The sequence below is a fragment of the Rhopilema esculentum genome, chromosome 9 (assembly GCF_057945365.1).
Source record: "Rhopilema esculentum isolate cy_ngs chromosome 9, ASM5794536v1, whole genome shotgun sequence".
NCBI lineage: Eukaryota > Metazoa > Cnidaria > Scyphozoa > Rhizostomeae > Rhizostomatidae > Rhopilema > Rhopilema esculentum.
In genome coordinates, this window is record NC_142823.1 from 6,493,590 (window position 1) to 6,519,598 (window position 26,009).

At 36.3% G+C, this 26,009-nt stretch overlaps 1 protein-coding gene across 7 annotated transcripts in view; it reads left to right on the forward strand.

The window, feature by feature from the left end:
• Window positions 1-26,009, forward strand: part of LOC135689240 (uncharacterized) — a 63,116-nt gene that overhangs the window by 12,331 nt on the left and 24,776 nt on the right. For 2 of the 7 annotated variants that reach the window (XM_065206395.2, XM_065206393.2), the window contains exons 2-3: window positions 4,745-4,887; window positions 19,216-19,262. The gene's annotated coding sequence lies outside the window, so the exon portion shown is untranslated. Of the gene's footprint in view, window positions 1-4,744; window positions 4,888-13,128; window positions 13,759-13,779; window positions 14,024-14,060; window positions 17,415-19,215; window positions 19,263-25,830; window positions 25,913-26,009 lie in introns of those variants that run through there. The other 5 variants (XM_065206394.2, XM_089110111.1, XM_065206396.2 and 2 more) reach the window with 5 other exon arrangements.

The window sequence follows — 26,009 nt, forward strand, 5'->3', positions numbered from 1 at the left end:
AGCTACATGTCAGGAAACGCAACGCGTCGAAAACCATGGAGAAGTGACAGAATTTATTGGATTTTCTGGTAGCATTGTCTGGTATTGGTGGTTGCTGACTTTTGTAGACAGACATATCATGCAACACGTCTCCGCCCTCGCTTGACCCGTGTGCCTTCCAGACATTTGCAGGGCAAATAACTTTATTGAAATCGCGTACCTTTTTGGGGAAAACCCTATTTTTGGTGAAAAAAAATTTGTTTTGGTATAGAGTTTATACGCTATTTGCAAGAGTAAAACAGTAAAAGCCCGAATATAACTATAGGAGCCTACCAACATTTTATAATGACAAACACGCTTAAAGAAGACTTCATGTGGCCACCAAAACGTGATCCTCGGTAATCCTTATTTTCACAAAATTATCCTAATCTGAATCCTGATAAACTTCGCAAGACACGGAAAAGTGACCCATTTACAGGGTATGACCGATTTATATAGATTTTGAGTGTGTCAGCCCGCATCTCAGCTGTGTGTTCCCAAAGTCAACCAAAAATGCCAGGTGCACCATTGAATCTTAAGTACGCTACTACCATGCTCTGCATACTGAACAAGTGATAAAAAATCAATGCTGGGGGGTTTAGATAAAATCTAGTACTCTGATCTTTGTGGAGAGTGAGTCAGAAGAAGACCCCCACTTCTAGTTAATCATCATTCTCATTATCATCATTTGAGATGAAAAATTTGAATGAGAAGATGATTTCAAGAAAAACTACAATTGTTTATTCAGCAAAGTATCGAATGCATCAAAAAATTTCTAAGCAACTTAATTCCTTCAACTTCTGCTTTCATTTATAAATACCCCTTTTATTTTAATGTATTTGCTTTTGAATAGAATGCTATTGAAACACACAGCAACACGCAAAATCCTTTAGGCCCTTTATAATCACAAAATACCATATTTAAATCTGCCTAGGCCAACTTTCTATTTCGAACAATTGACCGGAAGTTGCGTACGTAAATTGGCGACTGTGATTTCTAATTAACATATTTTGGTTCGTGGCCTGTTTAGAGAGGGAAGTCCAACGAAATTAAGAAGTAATCCATTGATCCTTTTCTTCGCTTCACGTATGCCAGGCTGGTTTTCGTGGTTTTGAATCATTATCTGCTTGCTCTGTTCACTTTAGTGCGAAAATTTACTATAGATTACCAGTAGAGCATATGGTGCCGAGGGGCAAATCACTCTAAGAAAATCCCGTTCACCTTTTGTGAAAATCCTATTGTTTTATCTGAAAATCTCTAGAAATCCTTTTGTTTTAGGAAAAATATCGTACGCTTTTTCAAGAGTGAATCGCCCCTCGTGGTGCCACAAAAGTAGTTGCAATGCTTGTCAAATTTACTTGGAACACCCAAGCAGTTTCAGTTAATTTTTGACTTATGTTAAATTTTCGCCTTTAGTAATAGCTGAGTTGCAACCTTTTCCTAAACTAATGTCGGCAATACACCTCAGCCATCTGACTTTCCTAAATACATCCATGGAGAATGCCCCAAGATTATTTGGAAGAAACATCTAATATGAATGGCCCCAAATACCGTTGTTGCTCCAAGATGGTTGACAAGTATTGTGCATTTGAAACGAGAAACATGACATAACAATATACATATATATATATATATATATATATATATATAAAAGTTCGTATTCGAAGATTTTTGAAGGCAGCAGTAATGCTGGGTGCTCAGAATGAAAAAGCACTAATATCGATGGCACATGCTTTAGGCTTTATTTACCTCGTGTTGTCATGATGCCTCCACACAATACCCCAATACTCGAGACCAATGACTTATCGAGTTTTCGTTGGGGGATAATGCCACAGCGTTTCTGACCTTCACCAAAAAACCGAAAGCTGACAGTTTCAAGGGAATTTTTTGCACTCAATACCTGGCAGGGAAATAAAAGCATCAGATAGTTTTTAAATTACTTGTTATTAAAACAATTAAAGAGAAGAAAGAGGATTTTGGTCGCTACTTAAAGGCATCCGAATGAAATTATCAGGCTGGGTTTCAAAGCCAAAGGGACACTTTTGAAATTTTGTTGGTATATTGCTGGAAATTCGACATTTTGATAAAAAACTGCAGGATTTTTCCACCAATTACTTCACTGTACGTGATGTCCTCCTTTGTTACACTTACACGCGGCTTGTTTATTTGCTCTCTGAAGCATACGAGTTCTTTGCAGAAGGTATCGTTACAACAGATATTGCATCTCGAATATCATAATTACAATATTCAACATGTAATATTATCTTTACTATAACTGACATGTTATAATGCTATGAATCTTCCATATATATCCAGAGTGATGAAGGATGGAGAGATGAGTAGGCGAAATTGTTCATCTAATGCCATTAAAAAAGGCCATAAATGGTTTTGTATGTTGTTTAGCCCATCCAGTTTATTTTTGCAGCTAGTTTACTCTTGCTTGCAAGTTATTAACGAAGGGATTTCTATATCTGTATTTCGTCTGTTTCTTGCACTGAAATTACTTACACTCTTTTTTTATAAGAACAAGTAAATTCAAGTTCAGGCTAACTGTTCTTAATTTTCTCGAAAATCTGAGGCTGGATTGTTCTTAATTTGTTCTTAAATTAAGAGGGTGTAAGCAGTGCTATTGCTAGCTTGTTCGCTCTAAGGAGGTGTTCAGGTCTCATTTGACAACAGCCTTAATTTGCTGACAAATTTGAATATTCACCGAAAATGCAACCACACATCGCTAAAAATCCTCGATTTTGAGAAAAAACGTTGTTCAAAATTGCATTTTGCAGAAGCTCAGCCTCAGCTTGTTCTTAATTTGTTCTTAACTTTCGACCAGTTTTGAGGCTCGTGTTCTTATAAAATTGTTCTTATAAAAAAAGAAAAGTTTATGCTTCAAGTGGCCCTTGAGTTTCGCTGGTATACTTGCTTGCTCATTTACAGCACTCAGCCATGTGGCGCCAAGTAAAGCACTCTGAATATGTCAATCAATAGAAATGCACCTGCCTGCTTTCAATTTTCTTCCTCGTATTTGTATGTCTTAGTTTGTTTGCAACCTGTTTATCTCAGCGTGTGACCAGCTGTCAAGAAAGAGCTGTACCAACTCCAGCTTTATCCAGATAAATAGCTTTGCCTTGGTAATTGGGCTTTAATATAAGGCTGCTATTGATTTGTTATGTAAACAAAACAGGCAAGTTGGCGTTTCATTAGTAGAAAGCGTGTTCGTGCTTGTACATATTGTGGTCGCTATGGCAACGGCTTGGTCTGACAAGCTCGAGAAGGCATCTCTGAATTATATAAGTTGATACGAAAACTTTCGATTAAAGACTCTTTTCTAGGCAGTTGGCGTTCTCTTTTTAGTAACGTTTGCTGATTCAATAACTGTTTTTGTTCTGCGAGCTAGCCAGGCTGTATAGGCAGACTTCTGCATTCTTGTGTCTGAAATAGATTTGCTTATTTTCTTCTAAAAGACCATTATTCTTAAAGAAGTTAACTACCTGAAGAAATAAAATTCTCTGAGTTTTATCTAATTCTCTAAATAGACTTACAGTGATATTTCTATTTATATACATATATATAACTGTAACTTCTTACGAAATTGTTTTCTTTGAGTTGATATACTATCGTCTATACTATCATTTTATAGAATGAGTTTTTGAATATATATATAGTTCTATTGTCCTAATTTTTTTATTCATGTTAATGACAAATTTATTGCCTCCTAGCCTAAACTTCTTGTTGTGTTATATCAGTTATTTATCATAACGTTGGTTAAAATATAAGAATGTAAAGGGCAGTTGTAAACTTTCAAGTAACGTAACGTGACAATAGATCCTGCCACATCACATAATATTGAATTCTGATTTATTGTAGCTTACTGTCAGTAATATCAAGGCATATGGCAGCTAAATAGTGTTTTCAAGGTCAATTATTTGGTACTTATCTAGCTCTGGTGATAAAAGTATCAAAATAGTGATGGTGTCGAGAAAGCTCTTAATTTTCAATTACATTTTTTATCTACAATCCTTGCCAAACGTCTTGGTACACCAAGCTAAAACTTCGCATAATTTCAGTAGCATCCCTCTCTCCCCCTTGAAACAATGTTGAATAACAACAGTTTCAAAGCTTGAAATTCGTCCAATGTCAGTTTATCAGCTAGGGTAAGTAAGAGACTCTTCAGCCAACATTGTTTTTGGGGGGGAGGGGCGATATTTCTGTATCTTACAGCCGGAAACCTTTTTTTCTTCAAAATCTTTCATTGGTCGCAGGGTGCTCCAAGGACTTTTGTCAAGGATTGTACATATTAGGAAAATTGAGTTTACAAAGTAGTTTTCGAGTTTGTGTGCTGTGTTAATGTATATGAACTCGACAAAAATTGCCTTGCACAGCCCTCGTTTTTTGTTTGACTTTTGCAACAATATATTACCTTTTCCTGAATCAAGAAGGTTTTTCCTCGATGCACCCACGTTTTCTATGGCTGGCCCTTTCCTTCCACGTTGATATTAAAGCAACATTAGTCCAAAAGGGTCTACAAATGACGGATGTGATCAAATTAACAGGTTGTTGCCAGTATTGAAACATGAAATAATTCAATGCTTCAGTGTACACGCAGCAAACCAGCTTTTGTTGGCTAAACAAAGAGCCAGTTGATCGACTTATCAAATTTTCCATACACGCATCTCATTGTTGACTATTTTCATTCGTATTCTGACGATATTGCCCTGTATTCTTGTAGGCCGTACTTTGAAAGCACAAGCAACAGGATCAGTTTGTTCATCGTGTTTGGAGTCACCGTGCTCTTCGACATTGTAGCTCACAAGATCACGTACACGTTTCTGTTAAAGATAAACAAGTTGCCTTTAGCACGAAAGTAAAAGGGTGAGTTGGTTTCAATTCCTTTTTGTCTACTATGAACCATAGAATGTGCTTTTAATGCTTTGAAAAACACGTGGGTTGATGCTAGAAATTGGTATTCCGAATAAAGGAACTCAACCAAGAGAGAATGCCAGCCTTCGTTGGTCCATTGCGACCAAAACCTCTCTGAAAATTCAACAAATCTGCTATATACTCAGATAATATGTATCTAAGCGGGGAAAAGATTTGCTTATGGAAAGCACATCAATATCATTTTAAAATTGTGCTAGTTTTAGAGACGTGTTTCCAGTTTATCGTCGAATTAATCCCAGCAAAACGAAGTTTGTTTTATGCAGCTTCTCGTTACATTAGAGATTAATCTTCTCTGATCTTATTAGAATAGCTGTGGATTAGCTATTTAATGCATTTAGTGCAATTATGATCTGGGGAGACGTGTCATTGTAGAATGTTCTGTTTGATCGACATCATAAGCCATATGCAAGGACCACGGGGCAGATTATGGTGGAAAATATTTTCAGTTTGACCAAAACAAAGAGGAACGTGATTCAGTGTTCTAGTGTAGAAATTATTTGTCGAGCTATGCCCTTCTGCTCCATGTGTTCGCAGTTCCTGCGATGGAGTTGTTTCCTTGGTACAAAGGGTTTATCGAAAAGAAGTTTGGTTTGTCTGTCTATTCATGTTTATGTCGATACGATTTGCTGTTCCAATGCTATGAAGAAAATTGAGGAATGAGGCTTTTTAAAACATTTAAAACATTGTGAGGGATTTGCGATGCAATTAGCTTAGGCAAAACAGCAATAAATCATTTCCAGCAAAGTTAAGGCCTACCTTCATCTCCAATTAAAAAAATTGGATGCTTTTAAAAACATTTAGCATCACCAAAAGATTTCATATCGCAATTAATCGTATCATGGCCTTTTCACGCCATCAATTTTTACGAGTTTGCCCCACTTGACGTCATCAAAGAACAAAAGAATTCAATGTGGTGTCGTAAACCCCGAAAAGATCTATACAATGTTGGTTTGGCTGTATAGAATAAATCCTATCGAAAGAAGAAATGGTTGGCAAAACTACAAAATTTTTGAATGTCCTGATTAATCAATACATTACTTCCAACTGATCTGAAAGTTTCAACATTTTGAACACGTGGCACCGAATATTGGAAAGCCTCTTCAAATTTCGACCTTCAGAGGAAATCGTATAAAGTACAACAACAAAGATATCACAAGAATGATATGATATGAGTCTATCAACTTTGGTGTGAGCCTTGGTTATTTGGCTAGGAGGACCTTGTTTTCAGAAGTCAGGGAATGGACCCCCCTTTTCATCTTGAATACACCATTTGCTTTAGAGTTTTGTTAAGAGATATATCGAGAGGTTTTCAATTGTAACTTAAAGTTCCCTCCAGAAACTAATTTGAATAAGCCCACACAGTTGAACGATGTTTTGTTTAGAGGGGGGATGGCTCTACAAACCTTCCCAATAGCTCGATCTTCAACTTTGTTTAGAGGGGGCATTGCGCCTTAGACTTCGTTACGCCTCTGACTAAAATTAAGGGGTAATATTGAGATGTTGAATATCACGAAAAGACTTTAGGAACGGTGGCAGCTTTAGGAAATAAACATCATACATTAAATCCAGGTTCTCGTTATTGCAAATGTTTATGTTTTCTTTTGCATCCCTTTCTTCCTTACAACGCAAGTTTCTGTGTTCACATTAAACTGTTTTTATTCAAGTGAGAGTATTACAACGATGTTAACTGTTCTCGTTAAGTTGTAGTTCTTTTATAGTATAGTCGGCTTAGATTTGCCAAAATATTAGTACAAATGTTCAAGGGTATAGTGTGGACAAATCGTATTTATTTCAACTCTTTTTTGTGCTGCTTTAGCAGATATGAGGCCAAAACATAATTATAAAGTCCAAGGAACATTTTGAACTATTATGCTGTTTGTGGCTAGGCTTTGTTACCACGCTCCCAGTAGAAACAGTAACGCCACGCCCTCGAGCAGAATAAGGCTGGAGTTGCACAGCAAACTACTTTCTTTGACGTATTTAGTGGGGTGGTCTTTTCTTGTCCACAAAGTTTGCCACTTTGTCCTAGTGTTCTTTCTTTTGTGACAGCGAAGGGCAATTTTCTGCTAAGAAAAACCATCTGCCTTGTCACACTTTTTACTGATTGAAATCTTTTAAAATAGCGTATGATTTCGTTACTCAAATAATAATTAATAGTCGTATTACCGCATTCATCGAATATTAATGCGACAAAATCAGCTAAAGTAGGTTTATCAAGCTCTGGAGCGTTTGTTATGGATATATTTTTCTGAAAATACTTCAGCTTTCTGATACGACATTGTGTAATTTTGAGCTTTCATCCAGCTTATCAGCCTTTATTTAAATGAAGAAGGATGTAACCTGCCCTTTACACCTGTCACTTTGCCAGAGATTCGTCAACAACACATTAAGAGAACTATTTTTTCTGAAATCAAGTCGATAGAAAGCAAATGTCGATTGTTTGAGGTTCTTAGATTGCCAAAGATTTTTAATTCGTTGGAGGGCAAGAAGTTTGTACTCTGTATTAAGATTTTCTCTACTTGATCAATATATTACACGCTTTTTAAACCTGACTCCAGTTTCAGCCAGGCGTTTCTTATTCTTTGGCATTCATTTCGCATAACTACACAGTGGAACTTTGTCCCCCATTATGTGACTTGTTTGCATCCGGGGCCACCCTCGCAGCAAGCTTTGCTGAGTTTTTCACTTAATTTTCCCCTGTAAAAACTCTTTGCACCGAGAATTTTTCCTCCTGCACAGAATTCGTTGAGAATATTTTGCCAATCTGTATATGGTTCAGAAATACTCAGGGGCGTCGTGGGTAGTGACTTTTAGGGAGGGGGCACAGCTTGCAAGTTTTCCAACAACGTGTTTGAATTGAATTGGGATGTCATCAAGCGCATGCGCAGATTTCTCAAATGCCGAAAACATGGAAAACAATATGTATCTTTTGCAGCATCACTTTTGTGCTGATTTTGATAAGTCGGTCAGAGAAAAGCCAGCATCTGTATTTGGGCATTGGATAATTATAACCATCAGTAATCAGTATCTCTGATGAACAGTAAAACTCGCAATAGGACTGATAATTAAGATTCTAGAGAAACGAAATCGACGATTTTCAGTGCATGAAAAGTCTCCTTAGCAATGGTGTGTCAGCAAACTTGCCGATTACTTCATCATAGCCGAGTGTCATATAAGTCAAACTCAACATTTGTTTAACCTCTCTCTTGGCCCATTGTTGATTGCAACCTGTTTTTCACACACTTGAGCTTCAAAAGGTGCACTCGCATTTAGAAATACCAATTGGCAAGCTTTCCATTTCCTGTACAAATGTACAGATTTGAATAGGCATACTGAAAAATAAATAGTCATGAGTTTTACTTTCTTCCGAAAACTTTTTCTGCTTAAATCTTCCTCCTTATTCTGATTAGTTCCTTTGAACTTCGTGCTATTTAAATTAGCGTATTATATATAGTATATAATAGCCAATAAAGTCAAATTAAGATAAAATTATCTTGTGAAGTGACTTGTGAATTTCAGACTGATAACACATTTCAGTGTATCCTTGTTTCATGGCTTAATCCTTTTAGAGCATGCAATTGAAATAAAATTGCAACCATTCTTGACAACCACTATTTCTTGTGTTTCTTTGAGCGTCGTGTGGATTTTGACATTGTTTTATGAACAAGTTACTTTTAATGTAGTATTGTTCATGAATGGCAAAAGGTGACTGTGTGAACTGAATTTGTCTTGAGTTGCACGTTGGGCGCCAAAGCTTGATGAAAGTATGAAAATTTAAAAAAGTATTTATAATTTTCTGTTTCTTTTGTTTCAATAACTAGATTTACATGCTGGGAACAATTTCAAGGAAGATTATTCATAATACTGATTTTCGTAAAAAGATTTTACGAATGAAAATTACTGTTTTTTAGCAATGTCTCATAGCGTTTAGACGAAGTTGTACACAGTTAGGTCAATAGAATAGAACGCTTTCCTCGAACTTTATGTATAAACTTATGAATATCATGGTATTCTTTGAAGATGAGACCTAGAATCTTAAATCTGATATCAGCTAAAGCTCTTTAATTAGAATAATGAATGAGTTGCATTTGCAATAAGTCCAGATGCCAAATAGCTCAGTAGAAGTTGAAGAGATGAGATATCAGCCGGTGCTGACCAGTTTAACGGCATTCTTTAATGATGAATTCTGCATTTTATCAGAATCGATCTCCGTGGGGTCTTGGTTGCCCTCAAATCAACTATTAATGGCTTTTAAAAGAATATGCTCATTTTCCTGACTGGAAGTAGGATTTATCGCACTTTGGTCGATTAATTTTGCATCTATTTAAGAAATAAAATAAGATTGTATGTAGTCTCTGGTTGAGTTCATCTCCGAAATCCACACATGTAAGGCTGTTTTCTGTTGCAAAACATTCCCTGACGTGAGAATAAAATCAGCTGGCTCTATTCATGTTTGAATTTCTTTTCAATGCTTGAAAGTGAACAAAGACAACAAGGTAGCCGTGAATCATTTGCTTCTGTATAATGTATTCCATTAAAAGGCGAGATCGTTTCACAATTTCGTTGTGTTTGACTAATGGAAAGGCTTTCCAAACTACCTATCTACTTGTTTGCTTTTGTTTTCAATGAAACAATTAAAGTATGTTTGCAAGTTGATACACGCTGCATCTGCTGCAAAAGTAGCTGATGACCTATGGGACAGTTGCTTTAAGGCTCTATTTTATAGAGTGCATCCTTTATAAGAACATTTTGTTTGATATACCTAGATTACGCTGGCCTTCTTAAAATTTCATTTAATCTTTTGAGGTGTTGTTTCTTTCTTTGAATTTCCCCATACATTAAATGCGCGAAAACCCAACTCTTCTAGCGCTAAATGACAAGTGAAAATCTTCTCATCCTCGACTCGACTTTTTATGTTCATCAAAAGACATTTGCAGTGTTGAGAATATCGTTAATTCCATGCTTTCGCAGTAGACTAACAATTCATTTTAACATTTTAAACTTGGAATATTCAATCAATTCACAATGCTTTTAAAATGGAAATTCACTTGAATTTGTTGCGAATTTGCCGTAAATTATGGACCGTGAAAGACACCAAGTTTAATGCGAAACCTGTGTCATTTTGATATATCTCGGTGAAATTCGATAGGTGTCCTTTCTTTTCATTTGCAGCAGTATAATTTTTTCCTAGATTATATGCTTGAATTCGAAAAACTTCAAAATTATATATTTATGGCGTTTTCACTTACTCGCTAAATAAATGAGACCTTTTCGATTTAAACTCTTACGAACATTTGTGTCCAAGTGTTGGCATTTTCACTGTTGAGTCTATAAAGGGTCTAGAAAATCAGACATTATTTCGGCAGCAAAGTCTTCCAAAGTTTATAGAAAAAGAACAAAGCCTGCTTTGCTATTTTGTTGTGTTTTCACGCCGTTTAAGTTCAAAGGTTTCCTCGCATTCTGCCGCTTTATTTTGCTTTTATAAAATTACGCGAAATGACCATTTATACTGACATTTGTTTGATCAATTCACTCATAGAACTTCATTTTTGAGCAGTACGCCTGGTAAGCTGCTTGCAAAATCGGATTTAAAGCATGTCTGTCTACAACTGTCTTCAATATCGTGTCATTATTATCAAAATAGACTGTCAAAAGATTATCATCCGAAACGTTTTTCAGAAATGGATTTCAGAAATTTTCCGAATCGAAAGCTTTGTATTATCCTTCAACAGAATTTGAAGAAACTCGAACGTAATCATTTAAACATCAACGGTGTAATCTTCAGAAATTTTGCTTGTAATCTTCAATACTCTCCTAAAGAGTTGAGTTTTTTCTGCCCTGCTGTTTCCTGTATGCGGTCCAACATCTTTGATTTTATGGCCGAAGCACGATTTGCTTCCGTTCGGAAATCACATTTCTTGAACGTTACCACTGGAAATAGATCAGATTGGCCCAGAAAGTTTCTTTTAAGTAGAGCTACTTATCTCCGAAAATTGCCGTAATGATAGCGCTTAAGGAAATAAGTCGGCGTTCTCTATAAATTCGCGTAGTTATCGGTGTCTAAATGACGTGGAGTTGATCGTATAGCGGAGAGTATCGCATCATTAGGTCAATGCTGGGTTATGTCTTTGAAAAATTGCACTGTGTTTACGCTCAAGGTGAGCGACCGCACGTCAATTAAACCTATGTCATTAGCGGCTAATTTAAGACCGTTGAGAAAAGTATTTCAATTTACTTGTGACAAACAAACGATTTTGCAGGAATATCATACGCGAACATAGACATAATAGGAGTCTGCATAACTGACATGGCAAAATCTGCTCTAGAATCTTCCACCCTGCCATACAATACCTAATGTCAAATCAGACTGGGGTGCTTTTTTGCGGAGTCACGTGTGTGTTTAGTTCTATGTTATCTTTGACGGAATATTTTCTCCGACCGGTCCTGTATCATTGAAAATGCTTCACATGTTTATCTTTTACTTCCACGGACATTGCTGCCAGGAGATCACAGATACCATTCCTGGTCTGGTCCCTTGACACTCTCCAGAAGTTTCCTGTGCATATCCTTGCCAAGTTTTCCTTCAAAATGTACGATTTTCCTGTTCCATCACATCTTCTTTTATCCAGAGTTTGTATACTGAGGACCGAGTGCTTCTTTATGCTTCATGCCAGATACTTACATAACCTTGATATCCCCTTGATACATGACCTAAAACAAAAATCTTATATCACCTCGCTCTCTTCTTACCCCCTCCCTCCTTTCCCTTATAAGACGGTCAACAGGGCCTCCCAATAGCACTACCAACTAAAACATAAAAAACTTTGGACCTCAAGATTTGTATTTTATGTAATAAGCAAATTTCAAAAAAATCCCCGAGTGAAATTGTTACTTGCGCGTTGACTTGAAATATTCTTAGCTTTGCTAAAGTAAACTGACACTCGGTCCATGTGGTCAAAGGGATGCATTAGGGGTAGATTTTTATTGAGTTTAAGCAACACAGCCTGAATTTTGATTTGATGCTTGCATTGGCCTTGATAGTAATTCAGAAAGATAATTATTAAGATTATCTATCGTGGTAATCTGCTAGTGAAATGCTATCACTACCTGTTCCTTTCAATTAACTTTCGGCTCGGCTAATATTGTGCAGTTTGAATTTTCGTGTAAGAATATTTACGTCTTTTGGTACATGCTCTAATAATGTCTAGATTCCCCACAGTACATCACAGACTGTTTGTTCAATTCAAGTGATTCATTAAGGTATTCAATATATGTCAATGGGTTTTTAATCAAATACTTAGATGACGTCTTGGCTGGAGCACGCCATCTATTCATGTTTTCGGTTCAGTGCTTTGATCTTGTCCGAGGTGAGAGATTCTCACTTTAAGCATAGGATTTCCAACTCTTAAGAATACTGGAGCTGCAGGCTTTTCATTTCTTATACACCATCACCACCATCATCATCATCATCATCATTCCTTCAGCCAGGAGGTTAACTGCTTGTGCATCTTTCTAACAGACTATTCCATCATTTCTTTCTTTTTTCTTATACTTTTCCACGAATATCTTTTTAAAATGTAAGGTATTTTGAAACGTAACAAGATAAACGTTCGCAACTTACACACAGAACGGCAATCTAACTGTCCATTATTATTCCATGAACTCTTACTTTCCCTGTCGAGATATTGACCTCATGTTTTGAAGCATTGGAGAGATTTGTGGAGATTTAATGCGATGTTTAATCCTAAATGCAGGGGGCTATTTGTATGTAGATGATGCGATAACGATCGACTTTGATGAGGCGAACCAAACAGCTTATCTTTGGTTTTATTTGGATTTTCGTTATTTACTTTTCGGTAAAGGTATGTTTTCTTTTCCAGTCAAGCTGGTTACAGCTTGAAATCACAGAGAAAAGATGATTGTATTATTTAATTTTTTGCTTGATAGAATCTGATAAAGCTTTTAATCGCTCAATTCATGCTCAATTCTCATTCATTTTCTGAATTTGAATCAAAACTATAATCGAAAGGAACGAGGTGTTTTAAATTTCTCGCCATATAAATATTTCTTACCATTTAGATTTATGGGAGATATTTTCCTTCTGGGATTAAAGATCCGCTAAAAATGTTTAGATTCGCAATAGAATTGACCACCATTTTAGCGTCCGCTGTATTCCTTGATCGTAATATTTTTATCAAAAAATTAACTGCCTTGTCTCAATAATATGTGAGAAAGTGAAATGGTGAAAAAATCCCACTTTTCAGGTTATGAGAATGCAACCCATAAATGCATTTGTGTCTTTTTCCTGAAAATTACGTCATTGCTTGTTGACATTCGTTATACGCATGTGTATGCTTCGTTTATTTGTAAACACAAAAATGAGGCTTTTTGTCGGGTGAAATTCATCGCATGAACAACGTCCCGCGGCTTTTCACAAACTAAAATGATATCAATTGTTTACGTATAAGAGGATCGGAAATATTACTTCCCATATGTTTCTCATTTGATGAAGTGTAGCGAAAACGTAATGCGTCAAACCGCTTATTACGCCGAGCGTTGGCGACAATTCCGAACACTGCAATATTGATTTTCGTTTTCTTTCTGTAGTATAAACAACAAAGCCAGTATTTTTATTTATAGATTTAGTGTTGTAAGATTACAAGACCTAAATTGAAAGTAACTACAATTCTGATTGTTGCTTTATCGTTAAAGTTGTCAGGCTGCTCAATGCTTACTACTGAGATGGCATTGTTTTCGCTACTAACGAATTTGTAACGGCCGCGTTGAGCGTTGCTTTTTCAGGTATGTTTACGAGTCTTTGTCTAGATCAGCTTTTAAGCGAGGTATTTGTGAAGTTGATTTTGAATCGCCAAAGACACCTGTTCAATATGAATTGATAGAAACAGTGGGGGCTCAAAGACATTACTTGTCCAAAAGCCTTATCAAGACCGGCATTTGCATATGACAAAACACTAGGTGAAGTTTCGGGGATTTAGACTCATCTGTGAAGTTTCGCACAGGGTCGAGAGGCTTTCTGGTTTTGACAGAAACAATTTGGATACATAAGGTTTGCACGGCTCATTTTCTTTTTTCTGTTTGTAAAATGAAGTCATACGTATGGTTTCTCTGATCATCACATGTGCGTTTAACGCTATGCGCACGATTGGTGATCATTTCACCTTTGCTGTGTGCATGTTTTCTTGATTTATAGAGATCTATCAAGCCTGTTTAAGGCTTTGTATCGCCATGTGTGTAGAGACATTTCTGGTTATGTGAATCCTGCGCAACTAAAGTTAAATCTGTGCGAAGCTATTGTTGATCATGTGTTTTGGAGAGAATTTCTATCTAGCATAAAACATTTGGAGTTATTGATTATCTGTAGTTTCAGGTTTGAAAACAAGCCGTACTTGCCTCCAGGCTTGGTATTGAAATTTCGTGCTTCGTGTTCCAACTGTAAACGGCTTCATAAAGTTTTCGTAGTTATCAAAGACAGTGTTCGCATATCCGAACGAAGAGCGAAGGAAACCAAGATTCACTGCTTAAAGAAACTCTCTAAATTGATTTTTTTTATATCCGTGTTGTTTTAAGGTACCGTAATTGCATAAAATGTTCGTTGACACTATAGATTTTAGGAGTTTTATCTTTTTATATCACTAAATCAGCAATGCATTTTGAAAAGTGGCTGCCGTTTGGATAAATAGCTGAAAAATTGCAAAACGTCTTGTCATTAAGGTAGAAGCATATGCTTTTAGGAATAAACACCCTACCATCTCTTCTTAATGTTTTGCTGTTTGAAAAGCCGTTCTGCAATGCTTTACAGGACAAAACTGGCAAAGATCTGTTGATCTTTTGTTTTTTGCTATTATTTTGATCCTTTGACTTGTCTTTTCCTGGTAGTAGTGCAAAAGCTGATACATGATCAATAGCACAAGTAAATTACCAGCCGTTGTAAGCGTAACAAGTGTTAGTGCTTTCAACTTGCCTTGAAAAAATCGCTCTGAATTACAGAACAAATTTCTGTCTTTTTATTTCATCCACCTTCATGGCGTTGTAGCGAACTGTCGATATTGCAACAGAGAGTGATATGTTAGCGATATTACGACAGACTAGCTTGTTATCAACACAAAGGCAAAGTTTCGAGAGTATCGAAAGAACCTGTATCATTTTCAAGATTAAAGATTCCAGAAGTATAGTTTAGTAGCACATATAGAGTCAGGAAGAAGAGGTGACCTCTTAGAGATCAAAATTAGTGCAGCAATTAGAAATTCCCAATAATAAAAGCCATGAAATTTATTTAGGTTGTTGCCGAGAAATAGCATTTTACTTGAGGAGAAAGTAAATTTTAAAAATTTAGTGTGAAATGCAAATTATGAGTTCTTACGAAAGGCCAATCTCTAAATGAGGATGCCATATAAGGTTCATCAGCACTTTTGTAAGGCACTTTACCTGATAGAATAACAACACCCTTTTTCATATTTGCGTGACGTCATTACCAGGCTTGATAAACTAATACTACCGTGCCTGATATTAGAAGCCATTTGGTAGCTGAATCACCCCTTTTCCAAATTCATATGAGATACCACTTCACGATTCCCTTCAATTTGGACATTATATTATATTATGATGCAGATATAAATACATTTTTGGTTTTTGCAAAATCTATCATGAAAATTATGAAAAGGAGAAGAAACGTCTCCAAAACTAGGTTTCTGCTTCATTCTCATAGCTAAATGTAATTTTCCTTATTCGTTTCGTAAGCATTTTTGACAGTCTTTGAAAATTCCTTTCTTGTATAACGTCTTTCATTTGATCTGACTGAAAAACGTAAAAGATCTTGTTTGACCCACCTATCAACTGCAAACAAATAAATTTGGTGTTTGTAATGTATTTGATAAAACGACCGCTTTCTCACACGTCGCTGAAAAGGTTTTCTCTGCCATTCTAAATAATTTCAAAAAGCCTAAAATTTATTTTTCTAGATACTGTGTTGTGTTTAGTGAATTGCTTTTGTTTCGTGGTTTCTTTAGTTTTCTCCATTCTCAGTAATCCAATTTCTTAGATTTCATGAATTTTCCCGATAAACCCTCATCCTGGGTCAAAGGAGTTAGGCAACGATATGTTAAGCCCTTGGCTGCATAATGTGATTTATACCTGAGAATAAATGCCACAGACCTATGACAAAACGGGACGCTTTCTTTTAAGTCGTTTGTATGTCATAGTTTAACCCTAATTGACATTTGCGCTGTAGAAGTCTTCATTATACTGCACTGTGGAGGAGATCTTTATATCCAGTAAAGTCTGATCGGAGATCAAAAAGGAATTTTTAAATAATTTCTTAATCATTCTCTACTGTTACTGCTCAGTTTATTGTCAAGTTGTTTTCATTGGGACGTCAAATTGTAACTTTCTGTCCTCAATGATACACCTATTAACATACCCGACCTTGGTAGCTGATGTGAAGCCTAAAATGTTGAAGAAGCTTTAATGGCTGTTGGATGAACATTCGTCTTCTTTTGACTTTGTTTCGCGAATTCCCATGTTTTTGGCCCAGTCTGCCACCAGAAGTGACGATACTCCATTTTATCCATCGACCTTATTCATATACTTGCTTTGTCTCATATTTCTCTATATTCCTATGGTTTTCAATACCACGCTAACTGGGCGGGAATCCTAGCTGAAGTTTGCCTTCTTTAGGCAAAATAGGAGATGTGTGGGATATTTTCTTCCTTTGGGCACTTTCACTCGTTGCACCGCACTTCCGACGTCCAAAAACACCAGACTACATATCCTTTACTTCGACTACGATTTTGCAGCTATAGAAAGGATTTTTAATCAATCTAAATCCAAATATCTTGGGACAGTATGCCAAATTAAACCTGGAAATGTAAACTTCTTAAATCTTGTACAAATCTCCTTTATTTAATAATTTCTTCCTCTTTCTTTCTTTGATATACCATTCTGCTGCTTATAAATTATTGAAACCTGACATATGAAAACAAACTAATTACAATATATTGGAGATTAAACGTCATTCTATATTAATTATTTGCCTTCTCTCCTTGGCTGGAGGCCCAATCTAAACATACATATATTAGATTACATGTTTATGTTTGGTTTAAATGCGCATTGTTGACTGGTGCCTCGAAATTCAACCGCTGTTACATGCAAAATTGAAAGTTGTCTCGCGTTTCCTGTTATTCAAAACCTCGGCTCCCTTCTTGTCTTGTGTTGAGAATGTTTGGACATTTCTTTTGGGCAGAACATGTTGCGGAGAGGTACAACTGATGGCCTGCCCGTGAATTACTCATCCCCCGTCTATGCTGTCAAGTGCATGCGCAGTATTAATTAATTTCTACGTGCTTGTTGTTCTATTGTAACGATTGGGAAAGGTGTAACGGAGACAAAAGTCCGCTACTCTAGAGTGACACACGAAATGAAGACAGCGACTCGTGATACGAGTAAGTAATTGTCTGAATTGGAGGTTAATGGTTAGAGTTTATATACAAACGTAATCGAGGCTTTAATTATACAATCACGTGGGGTTTGTCTTTCTTCAAAGGGAGACCTTGCTTGGTGGTGAAAAGACCCTCTATCTCCCCATAAAATGACTGTGTAATGCTAGTTGACGCTATCGTTTTCAATTCTGATACTAAAACATTGATGCATCTATAGCACCTTTATATTGTTTTATTCTACGACTGCGCCAATGTAATCCTGAAGAATATTTAGTATCAGTTAATGGTGTAGTCCAACTGCGTACAGCCTTTCCTGTTCTATCCACTTGGAGTCAAAATGGATATCAAAATCACGTCATTGCAAATATCATAGTTGACAGTAATGTGTGTTTTGTTTGTCTCACGAAGATGACACTTAATCATTGTTGTGCTGACAAGCTGTCAGTGAAGATGAGCATCAGTACCTTTTTCGACTTTTGCAACCTGGATGGATAGAAATGAGTGGCACTTTGACAGGCCAATTTGCATTTTGATTGCTCCTTGTATTGTGTTCGATAATGATGAGGATGGTTTTCGTTGTGTTTGTAATGATTACTGATAATGTTGGGTAATAATATTCATAAAATATCGTGACAACGGTGGTCTATAAAGCTAATGAGGTTGATGATGATTGATACTGTTTAATATTATTGTTGACGAGGCAGGTTACCGGCTAACAAAATCTACTTTGTAATTAATCAATCCTGACGTTAAGCACTTTCTTAGTTTATCAGCGTTTTTGAAGGATGATCTAAAATCCAGATGGTTTTTTGACTTTTTCAAAATTTTCCTAATATTGATTTTTCTAATGCAATTTAATGTTTATACAATCAGCCCTAGGTGTTGTTACGTTCATAGAACTCTGGTTAACTTTTTTATAGTTGGTGGTGATAATTGCACCGTTGTTGATGGAAATGATACTTGATGATCACTTGTAATGATCACTTTGATTTTGACAATGATTGGTATTGATAATATTTGTGTATGATCATGATTGCTAAACAATGATTGAGATATCAGCGATTCAAGCGATCAGCTATACTCCAATACAGTCGATTCCGCTTATAGTCAGTCCACTACTTGTTAGTCACACTACTGGTTACAGTCACTTAGAATTTAGACCCAAATATGCAAAGCTATTCAATCAAGCTCATCTTACAGTCACACTTAGTTTACAGTCACAAGTTTTCAAGCAACATTTGGTGTGACTAACACCAACGAATGAATGACAACTACGGATGTAATAATCACAGGGAATTTCAGGATTTGACTTTTCATGATAGATATATGTTTTATGACCTCCTTACAGAATATGCCTGCCTACCGAATATGCCTGCTTACCATCTGCTTACCAGAGCCATTTCTAAACAATTTAAAAAAAAAAAGGTTACGTCATTTGATTTAAGGTCATCACTGCAAATCGCTACAATCACCTCGTCTATTTCTGTATATAGCTCAAGATTAATTGTAAGGAAATGCGTTTGTTTAAATGCCAGTAGCACTTTGCCTATTGCAGACGTTGTCGTGCGTAGCGTCTTTTAATTGTTTACAATAAAGCTAAACGATGGAGACACATGTTGCTGTTTATTTGCGAGCTAATGGCTTGACCTCTGATTATATTTGCATTTCAGTTGTGAGGGAATTTTGATTTAACCAATGATTGGCTTGGTGTTAGCGTAACCGTGTTGTATTTCCCGTGCTGCATTTAGATTTGTCGTTAGATATATCGTTTCAATCTGATTTAATTGCAATGTTTTTGACGCAGGTTCTTCGCACACAGCTAGAGCCAGCTGGATAGCATCATTTTTTGAGGTATGAGCTTTATCAATATGACTTTGCTATAGAAAAGAACTTTATAGTTCGAATCGCGAATTAAGATGTCAGGTTGCTCTGTATTCTTAACAGGTTAGCATTGATAGAAGCTTTTCACAAAGATAACTTCTTTTTATATATACTCCTCTCCACTTGGTTTTTAGAGAGAGAGAGATGTTATTGCGTTTTAGTTATGTTTGTTACTTCTACAATATCCAAACTTTGTCGGATTTGTTGGTGATTGTTGGTCACCAACTGGGGCTGCTCAGTGTCCGATCTCTTTCACGGATGATAGTAAGCTCTTTAAGATAAATCCGAAAGACCCAGTTGAAGAAAGCAACAAGCAATGAGAACTGATTTCTCCTCAGCGCGGTTTCATTTTGAAGCTCAGTCGCAAATCCTTTTTCTGATGGTCTCATGTCGAAGCATTATCCTTAGACAAAAAATCAAAAGTAGGTCCCCTGGTGCTGGGATCTGAGAGATCTTAGCGTACTCTCGCTAAATACATAGCCGGTGGGTGTGTAATCTGGAATTAACAGTGCTCTGTTATGCTGGAGATTGAGCTCTTCGAAGGGAAGTGCTTTTTTCTTGGCAAGTTGGTACAAATCGTCAGATCTTTAATTTGTAACAGTTACTTTTGTTCTTGTCTTTCGACATTTGTTTACGTCTCTAAGATTTACAACCTACTTAGGAATCTATCAGCATTACTTTATCGTTTCAAATTTAAATACTTAAACTTTACTTTAAACAAAATTGTTACTAGGCTTTTTAGAAACTTAAAGGACACTATTTTGAAAAGTCGTATTATATCTATCTATCTATCAAAGTCTGGAAAAATTTCATTTTTCACTGTCCTATGAGCGAGCCAAAACTTCCCTGTCCTATGCCCTTTGAAATGTTACTCAAAAAGACAAAAGTCGAATTTCTTCTTGATGTGGTTTGTTTGTTTTGAATGACTTTCGCCTTCGCCTTCGACCACGTGTCATCCACCATGTGATTCTTGAATCTTTATTCATTTCCAAACCGTTTATCGTACCTCTCTTCACTTCACCCACTACTACCCACAACTTTTGTACGAAGCATCAATTCCTTGCTTTTAAGTTACACCTCCACACCTTATTTCTCTGCCACCACTATTATATTACTTTTTGGTTTACTTTTCCTCAGTATCTTTATATTGTGATTTCACTCACTTCCAGAAGATATAACTAGAATCATAGACAACGACTTGAATTATGTAAATTATGCAAAATTATGTAAACTCGTAAATATTGCAAAAAGGTGACACATTTTGTTCATGTACAACGTTCTTGACGGTCCTGCTTTTCTGATAGCCCTCCTGTGTTTTGATAGCTTTTCATTTTATCTGACTGAATTATTGCAATTAGATTAAATCAATTTTTCCTTCCAAAGTTAACTTCAAGTTTGTTTAAGACTGGCGATAGCCTTCTACCATGTACTCTAATATAGCTCCATACTCTCGCTCAATATGCAAATTCGTACAGAATACATCTTCTTTTCGTCTCTGGTGGGTGCAGATGCACTGACAAATTGTCATTACTACAATTTTTTCGTGATGTTAAGAATCCTCTGACTCCATCTCGTGTACAAGTATTTGCCCTGCCTTTGAAAGAACACTTGTTATTTCGTTTTGGTTTGTTATGATTAGGTTTGTTAGCGTTATTGTGTCTTTGTCAATGCAGATAATGCCAAGGAGCGTGCTTCGAAAGTGATAAAAACGGTCGTGTTGATATACAGTTGAGATAAACATTGATTTTTTGTTTTTCATCAGCCAAATTTATTGACATCGCTTTAAAAAGCATTGTTAGCGTAGCATTTCAAATTTGCCAATGTGTTTGCTTATTTTGCTCATGGAAACAACTATCGATGTGTTTATTGTCAGATGCAGTTACATAATTCATTGGGACTTATTGTATTGACTGAAATTAATGTACACATTGCTCATTTTTTATCAGAATATGATTTATATTTATCAGTCATATAGAAATAGCCAAAAATTGCTAAGATTTTTATAAAATTTATGCAAATAAACACAGAAATCCTAACAGAAATGGTAAATTTCATCATAGAAGCCATGTTACGATGCTGCCTAAATTATGATATTCTGTATCTCTTGGACTCAAATAAACAAATATCACGTGTTGAGATCTCCCAAAAGAGTTATAACGTCTACGAGGCTTAATTTGATGCATACAGCGCGTGGGTTCATCTGCTCATCTTCAATCATGATTGAGAACTTACTTCTGGTCAACGTCATTAAGTAAGCCAGAATTCTTTAATGCAAAAAAGAGGATTACTCGTTAACGTTTTGCTGACGTAGTATTGTAATGAAGAGACGGCGAAAAGAGTTTATTCCTTTGCCACTGCATCGGTAACAGGCCTTCTGCAGCTGAGCTTCCTTTAAGACAATATTCCATCCCTTAATCGTTTGTTTACAGCAGAGTCTTTTTGTTTGTTTGTTTTAATTCGTCAGCATGGCAGTCTGTCGATTAGATAAACATAGCCAGTAATCTCATAAGAGTAACGTAAGCTGCTTAAATATTCTTCAAAACTTTCTAAGTGGCTTAAAATAGCTCCAACAACGCCTAAATGCATTTCCAAATACTACGGTTGGTTTTAGATAGCTTAACACTGGGATATCGTAATGGAGCCCATGATGCAGGGGTCGTGTCATCAAAGTTGAATTATGCAAATTCAAATGTCAGTTATCTGTTATAACTTCGTGCCATGAGAAGCATGGAAAGATGTGCAAAATTATTCCTCCTGCACGGTGGAAATGCAAGAAGAATGTAAAATAGAAGTATTGTTATGTAGGCAATAGGCAGTTCTGCCATGTATTGGTTCACAGAAAACAGATGATACATATAAGTTGTCAGATGTCTCGTTTCTGAACCGACAAGTGAAGAATCAGATTTCTGCAAAGTGAAATTTCATTAAACGGAATAATAATTTTGCATAAAACACAGGCTAATAAGTCTCGGTTTAGAATCGTCTACTTTGAGGTTTGCTTGTATACTCATTTCCAGTTTAGGCCATGTTTATCACTAGATCAAGGGATTGTCTATAGAAACTTGATGATTAGACATCGAATTGTTCTTTATCTTATTATTTGAGAACAAAGAGCGATACAATATTCATCTACTCTAAAATCTGCTAATTCATACATCCGAAAGTTCTAATATGACCTGATCGAAGCTAAGATCCTAGCCAAGGACTAGCCAAGATGCCTAACAGACGTGGAACTCTTCTCCTTCTGGTACGCACTATGGTTTTTTCAGGTACATGGAACTGAAACAGTATCTTACAGGTGTAGTCAAATTTGGAACAGCATACTAACTGAAATAAGAAATGCAACCAGTCTAGAAATCTTCAAAAGGCAAATAAAACAAATTACGATTCCATGCACCTGCAAATTATGCAGCCAGCATGTACAAAATCTAGGATACATCACATAGATATATAGATTATATAGCTCATCTTAGTTTACGACCTCATGTTTATTATATATTTCTTCATCTTGATGTTATGTTAGTTGGTATTAAATAGCTTATTGTAATGTTTATAATTAAGCTTTTTATCCAACTTTAAATCAAGTATAAAAAAAGTACCGTTCTGCCTGGCTGCATAGATTGCATGGTATGTCTTTGGAAAGGGGCACACTAACATTACTTAAACACGCCTCCTTAGTCGTCACATTATTCACATCACAATAACTAGCGCCACGATTTATCTATAAGGAGGAAACTCGCTGATCCTTCAACACATCTTTGATATAAGATGATTTATACTATGATCAGGTGTGAATGTTATTTGTAATTATTGAATATTTCTGCAGCAGATGGCTATGTGCAGGTGGACTTGAGTACAAACGCGTTACGAATCTACTTTTTGATGAACAGGCATTTTTTCTGGCAAAGTGTAAATAGTTGCAAAAAGATTAAGACCTAATTACACATTTTAATAATACAGTCAAATAGTGTTTTTGTTTCTAACTTTAATTACGTTCCAGCATCTCGCGAGTACGTAAATGTTTTCATTGAAAAGACAGGTCAGGTGCAATCAAGGTCAGGTTTGGTTGCAGCGGCCTTTATCGTCTTGTTTGTACGTGCAGGTCGGTAGTTTGAGGGTACCAGGCTTTTGTTAAACCAGAACGTAAGCACGGTTATTTATGCTGTTCATTTGGGGTTACCAGAAGTCTAAACAGAACATGCACTTGTTATCTATTTGACTTTTGTAATGGAGTTGGATCAATCAGGTTTTGAAAAATTCTGTCTGGTGTTGATTCGAATGTCTTGATTGCAATACACAACAAAGAATCTTTACCCCCATGGTTTGCGAATCGGTTCTTCATATAACGTCAGTCACAATTTCAGTTTAGCGTACGAGATTTTCGCCAAAAAAAGTTTTTTAGGATAAGATTATTATAATGATAGAATTTCCACCTAAAGTGTACGAGCTTTGGTGCTCAAAATTGAGATCTTGGCAGAATAACAAATCTTTGCCATCTTATTCTTAGCCTATCTTAGCTGCTGTCTTTCTTATTTTTGGATTTTTATGGGAATCCTGAAGCCAATTATGATTTTCTTCAAGCACGGCAAATACTGTCCCCTGTTTGTTCTATTGATAAATTTGCTTTAATGCAAATTTCGGCTGTTAAAAGTCCTCCATGCAAATTCTGCTGGAGATTTTTATAAACGCATTCACTTTTTAGGGAGTGACACGCCCGTTAGTGTACGTTAAAGGCGACATCACCATGAAATGTAAGTTGGCACTCCACAGCTTTTTCTGGAAAATGAAAGAGTGAGGAAGGGGAAGTGTCACCTTTGTACCCCGGTTCCTACATCTGTGCTTGGCGCACAACGGGTTGTGCCTAAAAGTAGTGATTCTTAACTTGTGGGTTATGTGTACTTAGTTGACATACACGTGGAGTTGATCGAATTGACAATCTCTGTCACTTGGGAGGGGTTAATCTATTACCCAGATTTGAAGGGGATATTCTCTAATCGCGGAATAGAAGAAGTCACTGTCACATGCTACAGTAAACTGAATGATCAATAAATCTTCTACCATTCAGTCTTGTTAGGAAGCATACAGCGAGGTGATTTCACAGCATTGGCATGGATAAGTCGGCGAATTCATGATATCGAGGCAGTTGATAGTACCTGTGATAATCTGATTATAGCGATCATATTTGAACTCTTGCTCCTTTCGCAAAGGATATTCTTAGTTTGACCTTAGAATTCTACTGATAGCGGTGTAATTACTTTCTTCTAGTGGTATACTATGTCGGCAACTTATTAAACGCTGCCTTCGGTCAGATCCGAACAATTTTTCCACAGCTTTTAGCAGCTCGTCCTATTCGATTTAATGCATTTGCGAGGGACTTTCAATTGTTGTCGTTTCACCTAAAAGGAACAAGAGAGAAATGCAGGCAAAGTACATCGATCTTTCCTTGACATTTTTCTACCTGCAATTAACTTGCTTAAACAACCATCTGGTAATATCTTCATATTTTGTGCAGACTTACACTAAATGTTCTCTCGCCAACTATTAAGATTTGGTTAATTATTTAGAGATTTTGAATTATAAAACGGCCCGTTTTCCTTGCTATTTTAGCCGTTTTATCCAAAATTCGCATTAAGTTGAGCTTGTTTGTGAATGCTATTGCTATGTGGTCTGGCGTTTTGATACAATTTACTGCAAAACACTTGTATGTGTATGCAGGATCTTTCTGCGCTCCCACAAGACTCCATGTTTTCTGATTAGCCAACTGATCACTGCTGATGATATGGTCTATCCTCGTGGTCTCTCTTAATAAATAATTGAAATTGTGTATTATTTTTCTTTATTTATTTTTAGTAGGCTAAGTGCACTGCTTGTTTTAGTTAGTTGCAAACGTCATCATCTTAAGTTTTCTGATTCCTTACTGATTAGGCATAGCATCCACTCATTGTGATCAACAGCAACAGCAACAATATCGATGTGAGCATTTTGTGTTGTCAAATCTTCGGCTAGTTAAGGTTAAAACTGAACAAGCTCTCCCTAAAACTCCAAATGAAATGTTCACCAATGACACGTGAACTGGGAAGAGTATAATCCTGAAGCTTGTTAGTACAAGCGACTGCTTCAAGAAAACTTGCAAAGCATTGCTTGACAATATCACACAAAGGATCAGCATCCCCTTTTATTATTCAGTGCTTCCATGTAAACATGAATAAAATTTTCTGGTACTTAGTGCGAGACTGTGAGACGGGATTTAGAAAACGCCGTAGCATGATAGTGTTTTTATCTTTCGTCTTATTTCGAATAGTGACTAAGAATTTTGGGATTATCAGCCAGTGCTCGGATTTGCAGAAACGTGATAATACGATTTCTGACAAACTTCTCAGACACTGTACAGTAATTTTATTGTTTCTTGTTCAGTGTTAATCTCTCATTCGAAGTTGGGCCAAGTTGCTTTTCAGCCCACCACTTACAACTAGAATAAAAAGACCCGATTATTGACCAAGGTTTTGTATGATCAAAGAATTGCTTATTGTCCCTTTAGTTTTGGGAGCAAGATCGACGGCTGTATACTGCCCTTTGGCAACTCTTCCAATTTGGATGTTTTCCAGGAGGTTTTCATTATAGTAAGTTTATCTTCAATCATTTTTCGTTTTGTCCGCCACTTTTGTCAAGAAGTTATTCGAATTCACCTTGGCAATTTTTGGAAATTTTCAACATCAC